This window comes from Eimeria acervulina, genomic scaffold (genome assembly GCF_000499425.1).
Source record: "Eimeria acervulina Houghton genomic scaffold, Eah_scaff1570, whole genome shotgun sequence".
In the NCBI taxonomy this organism is placed as follows: Eukaryota; Apicomplexa; class Conoidasida; order Eucoccidiorida; family Eimeriidae; genus Eimeria; species Eimeria acervulina.
In genome coordinates, this window is record NW_013550191.1 from 3,865 (window position 1) to 4,832 (window position 968).

The following is a 968-nucleotide window of genomic DNA, read 5'->3' on the forward strand; positions in this document are numbered from 1 at the left end:
GAGTCTCCGACAAAGGATATACGAAAAACAGAAAAAATGTAACAGCAGCAGCATACGAAGCAGCAGCAACAACACCGCAACATACCAAGCTGCAGCAAGAGCTGCAGCAGCACCTGCTGCAGCTGCTGCTGCTGCTGCTGCAGCGGAGACGCAGACCCGCCAGAATGGGGATCTCTTGCTGCTGAGGCAGCAGCAGCAAAAGCAGCAGCACTAAAAGCAGCAGCGCCAAGGAGGCAGCTGCTGCAGTGACCCTCAGGGCGCCTGCTGCTGCTGCTGCTGCAGCTACAAGTAGCAGCAGCAGCAGCAGCAGCAGCAGAGCCTGGCCGGGGAGTCTTAAAAATAGACATGTTTTTGCTGCTTAAGTTTGCTGATGGAAGTGAAGGCATCGAAACTTTTTAACTAGCTAACGAGCTGCCTAGCAATAGCTAGCTAGCTAGCTAGCTAGCGAGCTAGCTATCCAGGTGCAGCACTGCTAAGTAGCTAGCTAGCTAACCATCTAGCTGTAGACATAGTTGAATGCACTGAGGGCTTCTTGCTGCTGCTGCTGCTGCTGCTGTTAGTCTTTAGTAGTATGGGCAGCATCTCTTCTTCATTGCGGTGTATATTCGCTGTTTGTCTTCGGGCTTTGTTTCTGCTGCCGTCTAACCCCTATAAATAAGTAAATTATATAAATATAAATGTATATATATATATATATATAATAAATATATATATATATATCTACATCTATATATAAGTACTGTATATATACACATATATTTGCACATCGATATACATACAAAGTAGAAAACCACAAATTAGGGTTTAGGGTTTAGGGTTTGCTGCAAACCGTGCTGTCCTTGGCTGAGCCCCAAAGAAATTATTCAAAGGGCCTGTATAAACTATCGGTTGAGGGTTTAGGGTTTAGGGTTTAGGGTTTGCTAGAGGTCTTCATGGGGCTGTACAGTCGCTTGTCCAGCTATAAAGCT